The sequence below is a fragment of the Mus musculus genome, chromosome 10 (assembly GCF_000001635.26).
Source record: "Mus musculus strain C57BL/6J chromosome 10, GRCm38.p6 C57BL/6J".
NCBI classification, from domain to species: Eukaryota; Metazoa; Chordata; class Mammalia; order Rodentia; family Muridae; genus Mus; species Mus musculus.
The window spans coordinates 116,940,201-116,963,480 of NC_000076.6; the positions used below are offsets into that span (position 1 = coordinate 116,940,201).

General features: G+C 45.6%; 1 protein-coding gene and 2 long non-coding RNA genes across 8 annotated transcripts in view; 1 reads left to right on the top strand and 2 right to left on the bottom strand.

The window, feature by feature from the left end:
* Nucleotides 1-10,256, bottom strand: part of Rab3ip (RAB3A interacting protein) — a 44,677-nt gene extending 34,421 nt beyond the window's left edge. For 2 of the 5 annotated variants that reach the window (NM_001003950.3, NM_001359645.1), the window contains exon 1: nt 10,060-10,253. The gene's annotated coding sequence lies outside the window, so the exon portion shown is untranslated. Of the gene's footprint in view, nt 1-9,259; nt 10,028-10,059 lie in introns of those variants that run through there. The other 3 variants (XM_006513546.4, XM_030245041.1, XM_006513544.2) reach the window with 3 other exon arrangements.
* Nucleotides 10,257-10,361: 105 nt separating this feature from the next.
* Nucleotides 10,362-23,079, top strand: 4933412E12Rik (RIKEN cDNA 4933412E12 gene). 2 transcript variants are annotated; one of them, NR_038025.1, is made up of 4 exons: nt 10,362-10,492; nt 14,313-14,525; nt 15,328-15,457; nt 21,830-23,079. It is a non-coding gene; the product is annotated as an RIKEN cDNA 4933412E12 gene (long non-coding RNA). The 2 variants fall into 2 exon arrangements; NR_038026.1 differs by lacking the exon at nt 14,313-14,525.
* On the bottom strand, nt 13,454-18,743 carry Gm40768. Its single transcript, XR_872055.2, has 3 exons — nt 18,680-18,743; nt 17,771-17,969; nt 13,454-13,694 (listed from the first exon to the last, which is right to left on the bottom strand). It is a non-coding gene; the product is annotated as a predicted gene, 40768 (long non-coding RNA).
* Nucleotides 23,080-23,280: the final 201 nt, after the last annotated feature.

A 23,280-nucleotide genomic window follows, 5' to 3' on the forward strand; every position in this document is an offset into this window, starting at 1 on the left:
GTTGCTCTCTTAGTAGTAACACTAGGAGTCTTGTAAACCAGTCTTTGGTGTTTTTTTCCCTACAGGGAAAAAGTCCCGGCTCCCCTCCAGCCCTTCCTACAGCAGCTCTTGGATGACTGTGAATGATTCTGCTCTGAGCTTCAAACCCAGGCACCAGCTGCACACATCCCTTCTTCCACAAAACACAAAAACATTCACGCACGTGTAAACTGAAAACTTTAATTATCCCCCATCGCCAATAAAAAGCCTTAAAAGAATATCCAGTAGAGGATAAAAAGAGTGTAGAAAGTCCAGAAAGAAGACAGTAGACTGACTGTCTCAAAATTACTGACTGTCTCAAAATTACTGACTCTCTCAAAATTACAGATTAGTACATGGCCATGTGGGAACAACCAGAATTTTACCAACTAAAGCTATAAATGCCCAACTTCAAAGTAAGTAAATTTACTAATAATACATTTATTAACAGCAAATGGCAATTTCAGTCCTCAAAGTTTAATTCAATACAAAATATTTATTGTGCTTCTAAGTCTAGGGTAGGGAGAAAAGTACAAACTTATAACTGTACATGTACTATACGTAACTGTATTACAGCGTACACACATACACTGTAACACACACGTGTAGTCAGAACTGGAGGGTTACACTAAAAACACACCAAAAGCCTTCTCTCTAGTGGGAGGGAAAGCCAGGCAGAGCGGAGGCCATGGGGCCAGGCTTCTCTCCCTGGTTTTCTACAGGTTAGAACTGTAACTGGAAACGTGAGGGATCTTTGGAAAGTCAGTTGTATGATGTTCTGCTGGGGCAAACACATGAAGGACGTTTCCTTAAAGTGGACATGGGTGTGAAAGACTCGGAGACCTGAGAAGGAACCTTTCGCTGAAGCAGACACTGCAGAGAGGACGTTCTGCTAAAGCAAGCACATGAAAGGACACGTGACGAAGGATTCTTCCCTGGTGACACACATGTATTGGTCCGCCTTGCATTGTGTAGTTGAGCTGCATTTGTCAGGACTCCACAGAGAGAAACGTGTGTGTTGTGCTGCAGTTTCTTGCTGCTTCCACAGACTCCCTGATTGGATGCACAGTGCCGAGGGAAGGCACGTGGAGGACACGTGATGTTTAGAGGGTATAAATAGGACTCCACAGAGTGACCCGAGACAGAGCTTGGCTTGCTGGTACAGCTAGCTGTGCAGCACCTGTGGGTCCCGAGTTGTCGTTGATCGAGAGACACAGCTGAGAACAGCTGAGGCCTGGCTGTCTCTGCCACCACTGCTGACTCCTGTGTGCTATCCCGACTCGAGGTAGATAGATCCTGGACTGCTGCTGTATCCGTGAGGTGTTTGTGAGTGGATCGAGCTGCCCCTGCCTGCTAACCTGTGAGCTGAACTGCCGATTTCCAGACAACACAGATGGAGTTGCTCCAAAGAACCTTTCTAAATGGGTCCACTTCCCCCATGTCCTTTCTTTCCCACTACTTAGGTGGATGGTGGGCTAGAATAGAAGGGAGGTTAAAGGTGTTTAAGTACCATCATTAAAAGAGAGGTTTGAAAAAAATTACAATTACAAGAAACCATATGAATATTAATTTTTTAATCTCTGGAAGTAAAAATGCCTAACATAAAGATGGTAGCTTACTCAGGAAAATGTAAGTATCTTATGTGACGCTAAAACAGTATGGTAATAAACCCTAACGATGGCTGTCTCCAGGTCAGGTCAGCAGTGATACCGATGCTTTTATTCTAAAGCTACTATACATATAAAACCAAGCACATAAGTTATCTTAATGTCACTTGTGACCAAGACGGTTTTAGATATGACAAGGGTTTAGTAAAACTACAAAAATCAAAAAAGTTGAATCTTACGGAGTCCTTAAATGAACTCCAGTTCTGCCCTCCTACAGTAGATCTGCTAGTGGGTTTCAGAACTACATTGCCACTCACTGACTAAAGGCCCTGATGCCCTTGTCCCTGCTGTGATCTCAGTAGCTACTGTGAGCCTTGTCTAGGTCCAGTGAATTTATATTTACTAAGGTTTTTTTTTTATATATATTTCCCTCATGACCTAACCAGATGTATTACATACCAGAATGTAAGGATGAATTGATTTTCCCTTTTATTTACCAATTTTAAAAATAAGGAATTGATTTTTCCCTTTTATTTACCAATTTTAAAAATAAGGAATTGATCCCAGTGCGTCTTCGGTGTTTCCTAAATGTCACAGAAGACACAGAGAGCAGGGCAGGCAAAGGCTCAGTCAGTAAAGAGCTTGGTCCCAGACTCCATGGGAACAGTGGGATGTACTGGGGTGCTTGTAAATCCCACAAAGGTGGGAACCAGGAAGGAGACAAGAGGACTCCCCAGAGCTCTCCCCTGGGGCTCCCTCAACTCTCATCCAGGCAGCCAGCCTAGCCTGCAGGGTGACTCCAAACTAATGAGAGACCCTGTTTTAAAGGACAGGGTGGATGGTACCTGAGCTACATCCAAGATCAACTTCTGGCCACACACACACACACACACACACACAGGGTTGGGGAGAAGAAAGAACAGGAAGGACAAAGAAACCAAGGCATTCGGAGTAAAGGCATTAACAGTAAAGCCCTCCTCCACCCCAGCCCCACTAAGAACAACCACAGAAAGACAAAGGTCCTGGCAGGATGCTCAGGTGTCCGAGGTATGGCCTCAGCACTCATGAGAAACCAACGTAATCCACGTAAGACACAGAGAAGGGCACTGACTCTGCTTCCGTTAAATTACCAGAACAATCCATGCATGCCAGGATCGCACATCTCTACCCTGGTTTCACCTAAAGGGAGGAAAACTGAAAAACCACCCTGAGGAGTGTGTCTGCCTGCGATGCTTCTGCTCTGCTGACACACCTCGACAGTGTCTAACGTCAAGTCACCTTAAGGTTAACTTAGCTCTGGGATAGAGAGGACCTGCTGCCTTTGCAGGGGACCTGGGTCCGGTTTCAAACACCCACATGGTTCCTACAGCCACCTGTAACTCGTTCCAGGAGCTCTGATGCCACCTTCTGGCCTCTGAGGGCACTGCATGCATGTGGCACATAGGCATGCAGGCAGACCAAAACTGACTTCTAACCAAGGAAAAACTGATCAGAACAATATGTTCTGAACACTAATACGCTCTTAAAAAAAAAAAAAAGACTTATTTATTTATATATGTATGTGAGTACACCATTGCACTCTTCAGACACACCAGAAGAGGGCATCAGATCCCATTACAGATGGTTGTGAGCCACCATGTGTTGCTGGGAATTGAACTCAGGACCTCTAGAAGAGCAGTCTTAACCACTGAGCCATCTCTCCAGCCCCACTAACACACTCTCAGTGGTACTGTGTTTCCTCCTAGAAGACTGTATTCTCACACCAGAAGCAGCAGCCAGCCTCTACCAAAGTAAGCAGGGGTATTATGAAAGTCCCATGTATTAATAACTATTGATGCCTAGCAAAAGCCAAACTTCTTATGAAAACGACATCTTCCTAGGTAAAATTCACACTTGAAAAGAAAACCAAAGTATCACTAAGATAACTCAGATCATCAGGATAAGTTATTGGTAAAATATTTTCCATGAAGTATCATAGAAGTTGGGCATTCTAACACACACCTGTGGTCCCACCATTCTGGCTAAAGCTGGAGGATATCTGGTTTGAGGCCATCCTGGGCTACATAAGAAAACCTAGTCTTTAAAAAAAAATATCTGAGTACATCAATAAAATACATATAGATGATTTAAATGGCAGCTACAAACTTGATGCATATTAATAATCCACATGAAATTAAGAAAAAAATCACTTTCCCATTAACAGTGTATTCCTGATCTGACTTCTCTTGACAAGTGAGAAGTGGAAAAAGAACTACATTCCCAAATCAACTTGGTATATCTGAAAATTAATTTGATTCTCTAATTATAACACTTGTTACAAGAACTACACTTCAGAGGTTAAAAAAAAAAAACAAAACGTATATGGCATCAGAGAAGAAACACTAGTGCCTGAACAGAAAAGCTACCAATCTCAGTTTTAAATTTGTTTTCTAGGTTTTTATTTTTATGATTTATTTATTTATTATGTATACAGTGTTCTTCTTGCATGTATGCCTGCATGCCAGAAGAGGGCACCAGATCTCATTACAGACAGTCATGTGGTTGCTGGGAATTGAACTCAAGACCTCTGGAAGAGCAGCCAGTGCTCTTAATCTTTGAGCCATCTCTTCAGCCCTTACCTTTTTAAAAAATATTGTTATTGTAACTGTGTATGACGTGTGTGCACAATCCTAAGAGTGTCAGAGCACCCACGCTGGGGGTCAGAGGTCAGCTTACATAAACTCCAAGCTAATCCATGCTAGAGTGAGACCTTGCCTCAAAACACCAAAAGGGATTATAAGTATTATTTTCATCTTTCTTCTATTCATTATTTACCAACCACTGAAAGATGCAGTAAGGGCTGAGCTATATAACCCCACACAGACGTTTTGGGGTTTTTTTGTTTTGTTTTGTTGTTTGTTTGGGGGTTTTGTTGTTGTTTTTGAGACAAGCCCTGGCTGACCTACAATTTCTATGTAGACCAATCTGGCCTTGAACTTGAGTTACACCTATCTCTGCCTCTAAAATGCTGGAATTAAAGGAGTGAGCTACCACACCTGGCAAGATACTTTTTTTAATTCTCAGATGACTTTCTAAGTTAGCGTGACTTTTTAAAAATTACTTTGCTACTTCATGAGTATGTCATAAATTAAAGTGTTACAAATCCCACCTATTAGTCCACTTCCTTAAACACCGCCATCCAACGACTTCCAGTATTCACAGAAGTATGGCCACCAGCTTCAGCCTCGGGGACATCCTGAAGCCAAGGTCTAAGAATGGAGCAGTGGGCAGACTCAACAGATGACGTGTGGCTGTCAGAGCCGGTGACTACTCTGCAGGCACAGGCAACGAGGGGAAAGGGGAAAGCTATCTCTCTAAGGAGAGTAAACTATAACTTACAGGGTAAATGCTAAGTAGGAATCCACAAGATTGACAAGGCTCCAGGGACTAAGACAGGACGCTCGGGGAGTAAGGGCCTGACAGGAAGATAAGCGGCAAAGGAAAAGGGACAGAAGTCGACCAAGCAGAGTGGGCAGCTAAGGGGCAGACCGCTACACGGTTCACTTAACATGAAAACGTTGCTTGCGTTTAACCTGAAGAGTCAGACCTACAGCCTGGAAAGCGTAGCCAACCTATAACAGCAAAACGAACTTCAAGCTAACAATGGCTTTAACTAGCCGCAACTGGCTGAAATGGCTACCTACACTATAAAGGTTAGATCAATGTCAAGGTCATATCCTGGGACTCTCTAGAACAAGAGTTTATTTTTGTCTGCATATATACACAGTCTGGCTGAGCATCACAGCAGCCTTTAAAATGGTCTCAATCCCCACTTTACAGAAACAGACTCAGAGACACTCAGTAGCCAAGATCAAATAGTCAGCAAATAAGAAGATGAAAGCCCTCAGTGTGTCTGCTTCTAACTGACTCCACTACATTAAAGACACAGTTAATGTAGAAAGACTGAGAGACAGGAGAACAGCAGAATCGTGGCTGACCCCACCGCTGGTCACCGCTGTTTTGTGTCCTTTCTCTCTCCTTTCCCTCTTCTTGGGTGCTATGGTCATGTCTTCCTGAATTTACTACTTAGTTGACATTTTTTGCCATTAGAGTTGCCATAATGTGTGTGTGTCCCTGTGCATATGGGGACCAGAGGACTGACTCACACTCTCTCTCTCTCTCTCTCTCTCTCTCTCTCACACACACACACACACACACACACACACACACACACACTGGCTGGCGCTCATCAATTATGCTAGGCTAGGCAGAATGGCAAGCTTCAGGTTTGCCTATTTCAGCCTCCCCGATACTGGGACCCCAAGTGCAGCCACCAGACCAAACCTACGGTGGTTAGACTGAGTGATGCCCCACAGGCTCTCCTATTTGAGCACCTGGTTGTCAGGCGTTTGGGGGACACTGTGCTTAACTGGGGGTTAGTGTCGCACATCCTCATCTATGTCCCGTGCACGCTCTCTGCTTCATGCCTGTCGTCACGATGGGGTATCCAGCGTCCTGCTCTGGTGCCTGCTGTCATGCTGTCCCTGCTAATAGGGATTCCTAGCCTGCTGGAACTATAACCCAAAATAACCTCAACTATAAGCTGCTTTGGTGGTGGTATCATAGCAACGTAAAAGTAACTAATACACAATTTTTTACATGGCTCTGGAGATCAAACTCGGGCAAGCGTTTTACCGTCTGAGCCTTCTCCACAACAATCCTTGCAGGACGGTGTAAGGCACGGCATGTAAACTAAGCACACGGCAGCCTGATTTTACTCAAGTCCGTGTTTCCCGTAGTCCCCTCAGCTCTCATTCCCAACACTTCACTTCAATCTCTGCTGTTGACGCAATCTCAATGGATTTTCCAGCACAATCCCTCCTGGGTACCAAGCCCAGTGCTAAGCTATAAACTGAGGTAAGATAAAGTGACACCTGCTGCTGTCCAGGAGCTCAGACAACCGCCCTTCCCAGCATGCATCCAGCTCTCAACGCTCCGAGACCGAGGCAGGCCAATCTCTGTGCCTGGTCTACAAAGCCAGGCCCAGGACATCCAAGGCTGCACAGGGAAACCCTGTCTCAAAGAAACTAAAACTAATAAAGAAAAAGAAGTAAAAATATAAATGTAGCACAAATATCAAAATTAATAAATAAAAGGGTATAGTAAAAGTAAGCTTTCAGCAAGCGAGGGAAGGAAGGTTACAGAATATACATAAGGTTACAACAGGTTACAGAATATACATAAGGTTACAACGTTATAGAAGCCTGGCTCTAGCCAGATGGGAGTGAGGGTTAGGGGGTGGGAGTTAAAGAGAGCATTGCAGCAAAGGAGAAACTAGTTAAATGAGTTTTCCCAAACCCTGAGGTTTGACTTTTAAGGTATCAAGTAGATACAGTAGCGAAATTTGTTGACCTGCATTGTACTGGCCAAATGTTTTGCTTTAAAATGTATCTTCAAGAACAATATTCTTATAACTTTCTGTCCTTACCTTCACACACACCCTACCTACTGTTTCTCTCTGCTTCCACCCCAGTACCCAAGTACTACAGATCTTTGAATACTCAACCAAATGTATACATAGATTTTCACATACATATGTGTGATATATATACATATGTATATGTGTGTATATATACATACACACACACACACATATATCCTCCTAAATTGTTTCTGTTTTGTTTTGGTAGAGGCTGTTGCTTTTTGCATCCTAGAAACTGACTGAGCTTGCAGTCTCACAGGCTAAGCTAAGCAATCCCCTGTACCCTGAGCTATATCCCAGGTCCCTCTAAGCTTTGAGGAACATATTATATAGTATATAAGAGTATCGTAAGTTCCTACCTTCAACTTTTTATAGCTTCCTTTAACCCCCGCTGGCTTGCAAAGTAGATACTCACTGAATATTTTATTCAAAAGCCTCTGGTGACATAAGAATTACATATTACACTCATATAACTATCTCATAAAAGCTAAATTAAAAACAATTTTTCAGCATTACGACCTACAGATGAAGTGGCAGAGCAGTAATTAAGACCAGGCAATCCTTCAAGCATGAACTGGTTGGACGTTGTGACTAAGAGCAAACAAGGCGTCACAACCTATACCACAAGAAGCCGTGGGTTTATGACAGTTGAAGCCCTGTTACCGAAGCTGCCTGACTTCTAATCGACCTGCCAGCTATCCGATCCTGGCTAAGCTACACAATCACTCGTGTATCAATTCCCTTAGCTACGAAAGGCAAGGGGATATAAATGACCTATCTCTTGGTTGGTGAGGGTACATGAGCTGGAGCAAGCTTAGATCAGGACTTCGATCTCAGTTTAACAGTGGCAACAGGGATGTCACCATCGGGACACTTGGAATAGTTTTTAATCAGACACACAAATGGCAACACCTTCCACTGGCCTGCCCTCTAAATGCAAAGCTCTTTTTTCAGAAAGCATAGACCAGTAGCATAAGGAGTTTAAACAACAGAGTTTAAATCTCCATTTGGGGTTCTCAAATAGTTTTTAATACTGGCTTTTCGATCAGCCACTATAAATGACAACTATGTACTTCGGGCAAGTTATTTTGATTTTCTGCACTTCGGTTTCCGGGTTTGAAAAATCTGATAAAGCTATCTATAACCTAAAAAATGGCCTGAGGACCAACAAGCCAACGTAGCCTCAAACAACAAGCCCACCAGCCCAGTGCCCAGGCCACAGTCAAGTTAACACTTCTTGCTTCTTCCCTCCCCCCGAAGCTCCTCCACCTCCCTGCGCGCCCCATCTCAATGGAATGTCCAGTTAAACTCATATCCCACCTTTATAAAGTTCATGTTGGGTTGAAACAACCAACTACTAAAGGAGCAACTGCTGACATTTGAATGTGTTTCTACTGAGTATGCTCAATAAATGATTTACTCGAGGTCGCATGCTTGGTGAGAGATGGTTCTGAAAGTTATCCGTTTTCGTTAGAGCTAAGCCTTTGTGAGACCCGCTCAGCAGAAAAGCATGGGTTATCTAACCCATACAATACATACAAAACTAACGTTATATCCTAGCTTCCATTCTGCCACGGCGTAAATATGAGGGGTGGGCAAGTCCCAGTAATTTTTCCATTAAAAAAATATATATATATATCTGTAGGGCATCCACGTATACTGCAGAGTAGAGGCATAAAGAAACTCTGAGGCAAAGAATATGTCTCAGAGTATAGAATTACACTGATTCAAAAGTACAGCTGCATTTAAACAGAGACATCAAAGCTCCACAAAGAAACTGAACATCAACCAGGCAGTGGAAGGTGAGAATCATTCGCTAGCACAAATGACTTGCTATGTAAGCAATGAGGCGTCTCATCAAGCACGCTCATTCACAAAAGAAGGCATTAATTCAAAACATCCTTGGGCCGGAAAGAGAAAAAAGTTGAAAGACGTCTGTTCTTATAGTTAAGAATGCATTGCTGAGTAAATCTGTGTAACTGTTAAGTTCAGTTAATATATTCCCCTAGGGCCTTGAGGAGTAGATTCGGAATGCAGTGTCTATTCAAACATGAAAAGTCCTCTGAAAACGCACAGTCCTGGTAAATAAATAACACATGCTAACTGAACAAGGCCCCATAAAACTGGTGAAATATTTAACAGTATCAAATATTTACAACGATGGGCTGCATACCTACTCTGCCTCCTTTTCCTCTCGATTCATTGTTTAGAAACAAAAACTTAAGAACAGTGTAATGAACAGAAACCGGGTCTTTCAAGAGATTTACAATAGAACGGTTTGTTTTAATCCTCTTATCGGCCTCTCCTCCAATTATGCAATCATTCCAGAGCCAAAAGATCACAGGGCTCTTTCCCTTGACACGGGGGACACTGAGAAGTGTCTAAACAGGTAGGCTGGGAACAGGCAACATTTCCTTGAAACTAAAGTGCCTCTGGGGCACCAGCTCTAACTCGGAGGAGAGTGCGCCAGCCAGCCATTACGGATCGATGTTTTAATCCCCAACAACTGGCAACTCTTCGCGTGCTGCAGCGTCCACCCGGCACCATCCTCTCCCCAGCCTCGCTATTCCGCGGGCGGCGGGGGGCGAGCGGCCCACGCAGGGGGAACCGCTGTTCTCCCACTCCCGGGGTCCCGATTCCCGAAGTCAGGCTGGGCCGAGCGCGGCGGGGGAGACCCCGGGAACCGGCGACCCCCGCACATCCCCGGCCAACCGCGCCGCCCGCGACTTAAGCAACTCCGCGACCGAGGCCGCGCGGGCCGCCAGGTGAGCGCCGGAGCCGCCGCCCTTCGGGTCCCCGGGGCTCCGCAGCGGGCGGGCGGACGGGCGGACGGGCGGGCGCGATCCGCGCCCTCCCCGCCGCCTCCTGCACCTGCCCGGCCGCGCTCCGGGCCGGCGGGACAAGGGCGCGAGGCGAGGCGCCGAGGGGGCGGTGCTCACACCGCCCGCCTCTCCCTCCCGCCGCCGCACTCACCTGCCGGATCCGCCGCGGCCGCCGCCCGCGCTCGGCAGCGCTCGCAGAGCCGCAGGGTGCGCGTGCCCAGCTCGGGAGACGCGGAGGACGGCGGCGGACAGACGCCGCTCCACTCCGCCGCGGCTGGCGCTCTCTGCGATGGGAGCCGAGGGAGGGAGAGCCGACTGCGCCTGCGCCGAGCGCCGGGCGGAGAAGCGGCCGCCCCTCCCCCTCCCCCGCCCCCGCCCCGGGAGAGAGGGCGGGACTAGAGGCGGGACCGGGAGGGAGTGGCGAGGGGGACTCGCGCGCTGCGGCGCCCCCTGGCGACAGGAGGGGCTCGGTGCAGGCTAATCCACGCGCGGAGTCCAGGGTCCCTCTACAGCGGTTTCCCTGGGAACCACTCTGGCTGGAAATCCTGTGGCTGCCTTTGGAGGATGTGAACTCTCCTGGGATGGTAAGAGGCTTTGGACTGTGTATTGAGGACAAGCAGAACCGACCTGAAATTCCGCGTCTGTGGATACCTGAAGCTGGAGTAGGAGGTTAGGGGCCCGGGGAGGGGGGGGGGGGGGGGATGGGATGGGCGGGGAGCTGGTAAACCCAGATCCTTCCACTTTCAGTTTCCAAAGACCGTCTCTCATCTTTTACAGGAACTATATCTATTGTTTTGTTTTGTTTTGTTTTGCTTATCAAACTTCCATCCCACATTCGGGCTTCCAAGTTGGAAAACAAAAAACAAAGTACAGACAGAATCAAGCCCTGAAAATCAAACTCAGGGATGGGGGGTGGGAGGGAGCAGTCATCCTCGGTATTTCCGCCAATGTTTGTGATACTCAGAGGCAGGGGCTGCCATTCTGTTGAGTACATCAAGGAGGTGGTAATAAAAAGGAAGCTATGTGTGTGGTCCCTGTGATCAGCCACCTACTGACCTCTGTGACCTTAGGCGAGTTCATCTGCAATATCGCCAATCTTCTCACTGATAATTGGAAATAAGAATGTCTACCTCATCAAGGTTTTGAGAGTTAAGTGGTTTAATATATGTAATTAGTGTACCTCACCACATTCTGTGACACAGTGAGTCATACAGAAACACACATGTGTACACACACACACACCTCTACAAAAAATTCCTACCATCCAAAGACTCAAACAAAAGGAGACAAGTTTACTATTAAGAGAAAACTTTATGGGCTCCCTGTTTTACACATTTTTTTTCTAAAGAGATGTTCACACACACACACTTTTTGTTTTGTCTTGGTTTTCGAGACAGGGTTGGCCTCGAACTCAGAAATCTGCTGCCTCTGCCTCCCAAGTGCTGAGATTAAAGGCATGCACCACCACTGTCCGGCTCACACACACATCTTTTATCATATGGAATTGGTAATTACTTAACCCATGCTCCAGTTTCTTTGTAAACCATTCCCTGATGCTCGCCTGCCTCCCAACCCTAACTCCTTACCTGTGATCCCAGAACACTGTATTTCAGTGGTTCTCAACCTTCCTAACACTGTGACCCTCTAATACAGTTCCTCATAGTGTATACTAACCCCCAACCATAAAATTATTTCCGTTGCTACTTCATAACTGTAATTTGGCTACTGTTATGAACCTTAACATAAATATCTGTGTTTTCTGATGTCTTAGGTGACCCCCTGTGAAAGGGTCATTTGATCCCAGAGGGGTTGCGACCCACAGGTTGAGAACTGCTGCTTTAACTCTTGCAGTGCATATTCCCCATGAATCATAAGTAGACTTTCCTCTCTTTTCTCTTTAGTCTGTGTCTTGAGAACAGGCACTCTGCTTGACAGAGAACTCTGTAAAGGTAGGAAGAGGAGATGGTTGACACACAGGGAGAATGCTCTATTTGGTATATGAACATTTGGAGGATTGGCTCTTCAGTTTATTCAATGTAAGACCCAAAACATCACGGGTCTACAGAAGACAGTAATGCTAATGTGTGTGAATCCCACAGTGACCCACATGTATGTTAACTACAAGATCATCTGTAGTCTTAGAGAGTGGGCTCTAGCACTGTTTGAGAATGGGGAGAGTTACTGTAGAGCCATGACTAGAAATGGCTCCCAGAGGCTCATATATTTGGAGCTTGGTCATTGGGAATTATTTATATTATAATTATTATAATTGGGTCCTTGACAGGGATTAGGAAGTGTGGCCTTGTTGGAGGAAGTGTGTCACTAGGGGTGGACTTTGAGATTTGCTTGGGTGACCTCCACCCAAGCAAGCTTCCAACTTGTGAAAAGGAATTTATAAAAAGCTTAGGGGTTGGCATAGATGCACACACCTCACATCCCAACACCCAGAGAGCAAAGGCTGGTGGATCTCTGAGTTCCAGGCCAGCCTGGTCTACACAGTGAGTTCCAGACCAGCCTGGTCTACAAAGAGCCTAAGCCAGACCCTGTGTCTCTCTCTTCCTGCTGCCTGTGGATCTGGATGTAGATCTCCCAGCCCATTCTCTAGCATCATGTCTGCCTGCATGCCACCAGACTCCCCTCCATGGCAATGATGGACTACATTACTGAACCTGTAGACCGGCCCCAGTTAAATGCTTTCCTTCGTAAGAGTTGCCGTGGACACAGTGTCTCTTCACAGCAATAGAACATTGACTAAGGCAGAAGTTGGTACCAGGAGTGGGGTATTGTTATGACAAGCCGGGTTTCTTGGTGCAATATGGACTTTGGAACTTGGATTGGGGAAAGCAATTGAACATTTTAAGCAGGACTTAATGGGCCATCCTATTAGGTACACGGAAGACAGAACAATGTAGATTATGACCCAGATCAAAAGGTTTCAGAGGAGAAGAATATTAGTAAGTGGCCCAGAGATCATACTTGTGATATTTTGGTGAAGAGTGTGGCTGTTTTCTGCCTTTGTCCAATATACAAATAAATAAATACATACATACATACATACATACATACATACATACATAAATCTGAGGCTAAATTGAAGAGTTTTAGATTAATGGTATTGGCAGAGGAGATTTCAAAACAGCCAAGTATTGATTATGTCAATTATCATATTAGTTATTAGTGGCCAGTCTTAGGCAGATCTATAATGAAAAGAAAATGAGCTATGCAGTTTGAGGGAAAAAAGAGCACCAGGAAGTGCAATGGAGCTAAAGTCCAGGGCTCAAGAAAACAAAAGGTTTAAAGAAAAGCCTGCTGCCAAATGGACTAAAGGGAGTAGTGCCCTCAGAGCAAGACCTCCACCCAAGCAAGCTTCCAACTTGTGAAAAGGAATTTAAAAAAAGCTTAGGGGTTGGCATAGATGCACACACCTCACATCCCAGCACCCAGAGAACAAAGGCTGGTGGATCTCTGAGTTCCAGGCCAGCCTGGTCTACACAGCGAGTTCCAGACCAGCCTGGTCTACAAAGCAAGGTCCAGGACAGCCAGGCTGAAGCAGTGAAGGAAAATGTATTTGACCAAGGGGGCCAGGTTCCAGCCCCAGCAAGCACACAAACTTGGCAGCTTCGGCCACATGGTTCTGGCTTTAGAGGAAACGATACCAGAAACTCTGGAAGGATACAAGCAGCTCTGGAAATTCCTGTACAAAAACATCTGGGAACTGGAACATCCACTGCTTTGCAGCGTTCTTCATTAGACCGGCTATAGCCAGGTCTGCATTTGAGGCCACTTCTATGGTTCAAGAAAAAGGAAATAAGAGATTTAGAGGGTTGAAGGCTTCACAAAGACCTTAGACTCTAAATTGTATAGTTTCTTCTACCTGCCCCCCCCAGCCATTCATTAAACAAATATGTATTTCTCTATACAATAGAGAGGACTTCCTAGTTTTACAGAGTACAGTCTCCTTACCCCCTCAAAATACTTAAAGTAATTCTCTAGTTTTGCTTAATATAGCTTTGAAGGGATTGCTGTTACTGGTCACCAGAAAAATATTCTTTTCATGTTTTTTTTAATCTTGCTTAACATTTAATTAATTGTTTATATGGATAGAGGGTGATGCGTGCCCTGACACGAGTATGGAGGTCAGAGGACAGTTTTCAGGAGTTGGTTTTCTTCCACCATGTAGGCCCCAAGGATTGAACTTAAGTCATCAGATTTGGTGGCAAGCACCTTTACCTACTAAGCCATCTTGCTGGCCCAGAAAATACTCTTAGACAGTGTATTTCTTATGATCCAAGCAAAGCAGTATACGCTCGTAACAGCAGCACTCTCAAGACTAAGGCTAGAGGATTGTGAGTTCAAGGCCAGCCTGATCTACAGAGAGGTTTTGTTTTGTTGGTTTTCTTGAAGATGTACATTCCAAATAGCGAGTGCACAGGCTAGACCTTCAGTGTTCAGTAACGAGACCGACCTGATCCTGATCAGTAGTCAGGGGTTGCCGGCAGTGGAAGAACAAAGAGATGCTCTGTACCCACTGAAGACGAAGGCTATGGGCTGACAAGCCTAGCATCGGTGGTCAGCCATTTTGCCATTAGTGCTATGAAGAGAAGGCCTTTTCCTCAGGTAAGAACAGGATGTTATGGCTGTCAGTGTTCTTCACACCCATGCTCCTAACAGTTTCCAATTAGGGCAAAACCAAACCAGTTTGAGTTTGTTTTAATGCAGTCAGAATCCTAGACTCTGGGATCTTGTTAACATGTTTCAAGGTGAAGGGCTTTGGGGAAACTACAGAACTCTCACGGGCCTAACTTATCCAACACACAGGGACCCAAGAGAATGTGCTTTCTTGCTGTCCTGATGAATTAGCAGAATATTCTGATCTTGGAGCAACAGTCGGGGAAGGGAGCGGAGGGGCGGGTTTCAGGATATGAAGAACGCTAAGCTTAAACAAGGCATGTGGATTGAGCCCAGAGCTTAGTGGAATTACGGATTCTGAAGACCTATCCTATTTCCGTAGAAACAGAGTCCAAATTTCAGAAGAGACATTTTCCGGTGAACTTGAATCCTACTTTAAGTTTCTGCAGCTGCTTTTGGTACAAAAACTTCAACATGTGTTTGAATCACCAAGCACCTCTCTGATGCGTGCATAAGGAATTTGATTTTACGAATCTGAAAAAGGGACTATTCTACCAGAAGTTAAATTGGAATTTGAGAACTGGAATGTGAATGACAAAATTGTCCTAAATGTTAGCCTGCAGGGATATCTTTCATAACAACACTGAAATTCAGGCAGAAAGCCATCATCCTGTCAGCAACAGCAACAACAAGTCTACATTCAGCAACCCACCACCCGAACACAGTTCAAGTCACGCCACAAACATAACACATTAGCCAACAAGTTTCTGATTTATGATAATTTTTTCAGGACCAGAAGTGCTCTGCGCTCTGCTATTAACCCCATGAAAAGAGTTCTTTCCAGATAAGCGGATACTTGCGGCTGCGTGGAGTGGATCCCAGTCCCAGTTTGCTACCAGCAATCCCAACCCAAGACACAGGTGAGCCACAGGATTGTAGAGTCTGGGCTTGAGGGGAATAAACATTGGGAAGCCTAGTATTTTATAAGGAATAAATAAGTAATATAAGCATAATTGATCTATCTTTTGGGACCCTGAAATTTTCAGTGTATTCTAATTACTAGGCTCCAAGTAAGAGCTAGCCAAAAGCAGGATTTAATATTGCCGAGCTTTTAGAAACACAGTCATTTTGAAAGACCGTTTTGGGTAGACCCTCGCTCAAGTCCCAGGATGAGCCGGCACCACAATAACTCGAGAGAAACCGTTCTTGATGCAATATTGCATGAGGTTTATTCGGAAATCAGCATGCTGAGGCCGAGCTCCTAACCCGCACAGGGGCAGAGGAGATCGGCCCCCAGCAGTTGCAGTCAAGGGTTTTTAAAGAATAAACTGCAAAGTAAGGGGAAGATAAGAGCACAAAGAATGGGGAACCTGAGTAAACATCGTAAGAATGGGGATGGTGAATTACAGCTCATCTCTCACGGAAAGGTTACAGGCTATCTTCAGTAAACATTCTTGATCCCTTACACTATGGGTCAGGCGCTTGGGTGGGTCGCCCATCGGCCATCATTCTCTCAGGCTGAAGGCAAAAGAACAAAAAACTCCGGGCTGGGCTTCGTTTCTAGGGGTCTAAGAAAAACATTGAGCTGGGGTCTTACAACTTTTTATTTTACTCTAGAAAAGTCTATAATTCTGAATAGCTGAACACTAAGGACAAATTTAGGCTGCATGAGTGTAGATTTCTATTTTTTCCTAAAATATAGACACCACTATTCTGACAAATTATAGAGGAGCCACGGTATGAAATGTCTGAATGCATTACTATCCCTCTTTCCATATTCAGAAATCATTTAAGAGAGGGGAAAACAAAAAGAAAACTAACCCCATCCCTCAAGACCCAGAACCATTTCTCTTTTCTCTTGCAAACTAGGACACCAATATACTCCCCAGCGTCCAAAACACATATGAATGATAAAGAAAGCAGCCCTGATTTAACAAAAGCTGTGTAGGAGAAAGGAGAGAGCAAAGACTCGCTCATCAGTTAGAAGGCTCGGCTGGATAACAGTAGGAAAAGTGACTCCTGGCCTGGGAGTTACCTGCTGAGCAAATGTGATCTATCCCTACACTACAAAATTAAATAAAATAAAATAAAATAAAATAAAATAGAAGTACAAAGGCCTGAGGGTAAGAGACATCTTGAGGTATAGGGCTCAATTCTATTATTATCTGGAACTCTAGGAGTTCCCACTCAAACACTGGAAACTCCCACAGATAGCAGGCGTAGGAACACTCGGTTGGTTTAATGTCGAGAAATGGAAAGTAGTGCCAAAATATAAAGATGCTTGGATAAAATTTGGAGGAAAGGAGCAGGTCCTGGTTTGACGGTGAAATTTCCCTCACGCGCTCCCTTGGTCTCCAGAGCCAACAGTAAGACCACAGTGCCTGCAGATATCGGCCCACGCCTCTCCCTGCACACACACACTGGATTAGTGACCCGCCGAGCATCGGAATTTCTTTTGATGGTTTTATGGAGTGGGTTGATGAGGAGAACCTCGGAATTTATATGTGGACGTTTCTGCAATGGTGAAGAGTTGAAGACTCAGCCGGGTGGTGATGGCACACGCCTTTAATCCCACCACACCGGGAGCAGAGGCAGGTAGATCTCTGTGAGTTGGAGGCCAACCTGGTCTATAGAGCTAGTTCTAGGACAGCCAGGGAAAGCTGTCAGGACTCTCAGAGTCCCACCGTGACATCCAGCTCTCTCCTCAACAACAAACTGAAGGCTTCACCAGACTCTTTCTGGTTAGCACCACAGTGAAGAAGATTGCCATAAAGTGGACCTTGTAGCCACCACAGAGAACAGGTATACTTTGTATGACATAAGCTTGCTAGGGGTTGTGTTCCAGCCTGCACACATAATCCATCCAGAAGGGGCAGGAAGCCTAGTGCAGCATAGAAAGCCACAGTAGAGCCAGCATCGGACCCTGGGAAGGAAGCCACCACATGGCTGGGGCTGCTGCTTCCTCCATAGCTCTTGGATGCAATCGTCACACCAAGCAGGGAGAAGCCTTTTTTAAAAAAGCCTTTATATGGAACTTTTAATGATGCCCCGAAGAAAAATGTCCAAAATCATGAAACAAACAAAAATATAATAGAAAAAAAACCCTCAATTAAAAAAAATGTTACATATCTTCACTGAAGGGACATGCTACAGGTCAGACATTTTATACCTATTGCAGCTCCTGACCACGAAGAAAATCCTCTGGAGATCTCCTAAGCCATCAGATCACTTACCCCGGGGGAACTGTCAGGCTGGCTTTAGACTCCTACACAGGAAACGCTCATTCCAAGGAGGCACTGGAGCAGTCTAAGGTGCAAGAAGGAAGTGGGCATGCTAGACAGAAAGTCTCGCCAAACTGCCTTCTGAGTAGAAAGACAACAGGCAGAGAGTTTTAACTGCACAACCATCCGGGCACAGTTGCTTCTGTTAACCCTTTAAAGCAAAGGAAAAGAAAACTTCTAAAGGATTCAGTTTAGGTGACAAAAGAGAATTTCCAGACTATCACAAAAGAACTGCTTGCAAGTATTCTGTGCACCCTACCTTTGTGCCCTCTGAAATTCAACCAGTCACCCTGAATCCACCATAAGTCCTGACCAGTGTTACACACACACACTTTTTTATGTATGCCAGGCCTCATTAATCCTCAGACTTTTCTCATTCCTCTCCCACAGAGTCCCCATCTTTAATGCTCAGAGTAAGCCATTTAGAAATGTTTGATTTTTCTATCATGTAGTGGTCCCTCAGCCAGATTTTAATATTTCTCAATCATAACCACCTACAGTCTGATAATCTCTTGGTTTAGTCTTCTCAAAACTTCAGTAAAGCCGGGCAATGGTGGCACAGGCCTTTACTCCCAGCTCTTGGGAGGCAGAGGCAGGTGGATTTCTGGGTTCGAGGCCAGCCTGGTCTATAGAGTGAGTTCCAGGATAGCCAGGGCTACCCAGAGAAACCCTGTCTCAAAAAACAAACAAACAAACAAACAAAAACTTCAATAAATATGGAAAGTGGTCTCTTTGTGGGCCTGCATGTTTGTGTGTGTATGTGTATGTATATGTATATGTGTATGTGTGTGTGTGTGTGTGTGTGTGTTGTCAAAGTCTCTTCATGCAACCCCATTGACCTCCAACTCGTGATCCTCTTACCACAGATTTCTGGGTGCTGGTGTGATGCTATGTGTCGTGAAATCCAGCCGATAGGAGATCCTTCACACAGTCTCTGTCTTTTCCGCCTCTCCCCTCCCAGTCGCTGTCTCCAGGTGTGCTCTAGCTTCTGTTCCCACCCACCTCTGTGTGAGGCAAGTCGAACCGCGTCAGCAGACAAGAACTGGGAAGGGTGAGCAGATTCAGACCAGGACACCCCACATAAGGACTGTGACAACTAGTCACAGAGCACAGAGCATGAGTTCTCCATGCTAAGGAGGTATCTTAGGATGGGCAGGCCCTGAGGGTTTAGCCAATAAGCTTCCCTTCCAGGACATTTCTTCCTGCAAAAGGGATTTAATCTCTGGTCCACCCTGAGTACGCTTTATGCATCCATTTTCCATTGCCAATAAACAGTTTGGACAAGCAAGGACTGTCTCTCTCATCAAGAAGTGCCATGGAGGGAAGCCTTCGGCATACAGAGCCAAGACGTCTTCCCTCCAGACACGGACACTCACTCCTGAGCTAAGCTGGATTCCCCTTCCCCCTGGCCCCCCAGGATTGTTGATGGCCAGAGGGCCCTGTTTCAGACCTTCAAGGTTCCCAGTGGCATCTGGGTGTCCAGGAGTTTGGGAAACAAGGCCCACCTCTCAGACGTATACACACACACACACACACACACACACACACACACACACACACCATCAACTAGATAGGAACCTGGTGTCAACTAAGAGACATGCCCCAGGGCAGCTCTGTGAGGGCATTCTCAGAAAGAATGTACTGGGGAGAGATGTCCTGTGCTAGGTCAGAGTGGGCAGCAGGAGAGATGAAGAAAAAGACCGTGCTGCCTGCCATCAGCCTTGCCCTTGCAGATGGGTGCACCTGCTGCTGCTGCTGCTGCTGCTGCGCCACCTCTACCACTTTATGCCCCATCAGACTCCAGCCTCTTCAGCATTCTAGCATGAACTAAAGATCACCCACTCTCCAGGAGTCTGCTCAGCCTTTAGCATCAAACTGGAAAAAGCTGAGACCTCTAGTTTCATAGACTGAGAAACTACAAGGTTGTAGGGCTCCCCCCGTAGAAATGGCTACTGCTGGACTACCCCATCCCTATCCAAACACACACACACACACACACACACACACACACACACAGGGGTGTGGTGGGAGGACAGTTCTATTCCTTTAGAATACCCTGCCAAATACAGACGCTGGTTTCTAGAGCTTTGGTTCTGTTTGTATTTATTTACATATATGTGTGGTACATGCAGGTGTGTGCACATGTGCGTGGGTGACCTGTCAGGTGTCTCAGATCTACCTCAGTTTTGAAACATGTCTCACTAAACCTAAAGCTCACTGTCTCCGCTAGACAGACTGGCCAGCATCCCACCTGCTTCTGCTCCATCCTTAGCACAGGCACCCCCTGCAGCACCTGCTTTAAATGACTGCTGGTTTGAACCCAGATCCTCATGCTTGCACAGCAAAACCTTGACCCACTGAGCCATCTCCTCTGTCCTAGCTTGTAAACGATGCAAATAACTCCTGATTCTAAGCACATGAAAATTCTAAGCTTTTACATTTAAAGCCTTTAATCCCAACACTGGGGAGGCAGAGGCAGGTAGATCTCCATGCATTTGAGGCCAGCCTGGTCTACAGAGTGAATTCCAGGACAGCCAGGCTATGATGGTTTTATATATATGCTCAGCCCAGGGAGTAGCACTATTAGGAGGTGTGGCCTTTGGGTTTTAAGACCCTCTTCCTAGCTGCCTGGAAGCCAGTCTTCTCCTAGCAGCCTTCAGATGAAGATGGAGAACTCTCAGCTCCTCCTGCACCATGCCTGCCTGGATGCTGCCATGCTCCCACCTTGATGATAATGGACTGAACCTCTGAACCTGTAAGCCAGCCCCAATTAAATGTTGTCCTTATAAGACTTGCCTTGGTCATGGTGTCTGTTCACAGCAGTAAAACCCTAACTAAGACACAGGGCTATGAAGAGAAACCCTGTATCAAAAACCAAACAAACAATAATAAAATTTTAGGCAGTCACTGAGCCCAGGCGGTACGTTTTATAATCAGCAAGAAGGGCTGTAAATCAGTGGTATAAGGTTAGCTCAGTTTGTTATCTGTGAAATTGTTCTACCATTCAAAAGCCACAAAATATATCCCCCAATATTAGAATGCTGTCATTAAAATGTAAATGTTAGAATTAGAATTTATTTTGAGATTTTGAAAACACTCTCCAACTCATTGCACTCAGGGTAAGCACCTGTCAGGACTAGGATACATTGTAATTTTGGCTTCCTTATTTATACCAAGCAATGTATTTTTGAAACAATTCTATGGAGACTTTCCTTTTCCTTCTCCAACAGACCTACACGACTTAGAGTTTCAAATGCTGTTTGAGACACCATGACCACAGCAACTCCTATAAAGGACAATATTTAATTGCAGCTGGCTTACAGTTCAGAGGTTCAGTCCATTATCATCATAATGGGAAGCATGGTAGCATGCAGGCAAACATGGTGCTGGAGAAGGAGCCAAGAGTTCTACATCCCAGTCTGAAAGCAGCAGGAAGAAAGAGTTCTATCACTGGGCCTGGCTTGAGCCTCTGAAACCTTAAAACTCGCCCTCAGTGACACACTTCCTCCAACATGGCCACAGCTACTCCAACAAGGCCACACCTCCTAATAGTGCCACTCCCCAATGGGCCTATTGGGGCCATTTTCATTCAAACGACACTAAAAAAAGTTATCAAACTTTTCTGGTGAAAAGAGAACTAGAATAAAGACTATTTTTTTATTTATAACAATTACTGTCTGACATCAATTGAGTTTTAAACTGAGGGAGTTATTAACATCAGGGGAAAAGTGCAATTTCCAAAATGTCATTTTAGCGGAAGAAGAGAAAGGGGTAGGCGGTGAACCCAGTGGGAGCAGGTTTTGGAGACTGAGGAGGAAGAGATGTCTAGAAAACAGGAAGACCAAGTAAGACTCCTGTTGCTCCCCATCAGGGGTCAAGACATTCGAAACTGTCAAAATGTCATGGCTTTAACAAGATACAAACACAAGATTAAAAACAACAACAACAACAAAAAACCCTTCTTGCTGAAACCTGAAGAGGTTTGCTTTTCTAATATGTTTTTCCTTACAGATGAGCATTGTCTGGGAAAGCACACTGTCGTCACCTGCCTCCCCCATCCCGGTCCCCACCACTCTCTGACTGATGCCATCGCCTAGATGATAAAGCGCCCGTCACTCAAGCACAGAAGTCGAAATTCATAGTTCATTTCTTTACTTATGTAAGATCATTCACTGACAAAAGAACTCAAATGGAAAGGCTTTGGGCATATGCAGAAACGGGGAGAAAAAAATAATCTCTCCGAGTCAGAAGCCTCGGGGGAGCATAGCAAGACTTATCAAAGTTACAGTGCTCCATTTGGAAAGCGCCAACCGCCAGCCCTCGGGCGAGGTGCAGTGGTGCATAATTAATGTAGTCCCAGACACAGGTCACTGAAGTGCCCCACAGGTGTGTGCCTGGTTTTCAATAAGGCCTTTCCCTCGGAACTCCTCTTCCGACTTTGAGTTTGTGCTCCCGGAAGCCTTGCACGATCGGGAGAATTCAGAAGAACGATCTGAATGCCCATCAATAGAAAATGGCAAGAAATTACGGCAGATCTAGTCTCTGGAATCCTAGGTATTTGGGGAAAAGAAGCAAGCTGGGTCCCAAAACACTGATATAGAAAAGTGGCTGTAGTTTTTGTTGTTGGTGTTGTTTTGTTTTTGCTTTTCATCAGGAAGGCAAATAGAAAAAGGTTCACAATATTCCATTTTTTGCAAGACTTCCATTTTTCAAGTAAGTCTTTGTCCTGAAGGTCACACCAATGCCCTCATTATATATGCCCTTCCTGCAATATGTGGCTTTTCTGGGTTTCCTGAGCAGGCTGCAGTTTGAGTTTGAACCCTGGGCCTACAGGTGCACAGATGCTATCAGCATTGATTTGTCCCTCTCGAGACTTTCCAGATTTGGAGACGTGCCACGCAGTGGAGCGTGATGACTGTCCAAGAGCTGTTAAGGAGCTACCTCGTGCCCCCGACCACAACCCCCTGCGCGCGCCCCCTGGCGGGGAAGAGGCTTGGCCCCCATGGGATATCAGAAGCAGGAGAACCCTAAGAAAGCGCCCCTCCCTCTGTGCTTGAGGAGACTACTCCGAAGTGGGATTTCTTCCCGCAAACTTTTCCAGAAGAATCCGGCGTGAGAAGTAGACACACCTGCTGAAACCGGCCAGCACAGCTACGCATCCCATCACTTCATTGTTTCTGGATTAACTTCCGGTTGTTTTGTTTTATTTAACTTTCTCCTTCACCAGCCTTGCTTGCTTTTCCCAAATAAAGTGGACCCCGATAATCCTTGCTGTCTGCTCATTCTTCAGGCCGGAGGAGCCAGGCTAAGACCACAAGCAATGATGAGTGTGTCCCTACGGGGACACTTGCGCCTTTGTAAGAATACAGGCATATGAGGGGCACCCAGCACGCCTAACACTGCCTGCCTTTGCCGCTGCTTTTTCTTTTTCTTCTTCTTCTTTTTTTTTTTTAATGGACGTG